The following is a 412-nucleotide window of genomic DNA, read 5'->3' as shown; positions in this document are numbered from 1 at the left end:
TGAATGAAAAGTGTGCATAGCATCTATTTGTCTCCGCCATTTCTCTCCTTCCCTAATGCATTATTCCCCAATAACACGTGGAGCCGCGCCGAGCCAACCTCACATTAGGCGAACAAAACAAATGCGAATTCAATGGCTCGATCGACGCCTCCGCTGAGCAGACACACTCCCGGCCAATATGTCTTTCTCCAGCCTAAACGCCGCAAATTTTGCTTATCAGTTCAGATCCCAGGCTTTATTCTCTTGTTTGTGGTCGTGTTTGCTTTTCCCACCAGAACATTTACGATTTGCAAAGCGCGCTCTAAGTGGCGACGCTGCGGTTTGTTTACATCGAACAGTACCTTCGCCGCCGCGGTGTGTTCTCAAACGCTTCTGCAGACGACGTCCATTCGCCTCTGTCCGTGCGCCTCGG

Source organism: Penaeus monodon, chromosome 23 (assembly GCF_015228065.2).
Source record: "Penaeus monodon isolate SGIC_2016 chromosome 23, NSTDA_Pmon_1, whole genome shotgun sequence".
Classification (NCBI taxonomy): Eukaryota; Metazoa; Arthropoda; class Malacostraca; order Decapoda; family Penaeidae; genus Penaeus; species Penaeus monodon.
The sequence above is the reverse complement of the archived record's forward strand: the minus strand, read 5'-3'. Positions refer to the sequence as shown.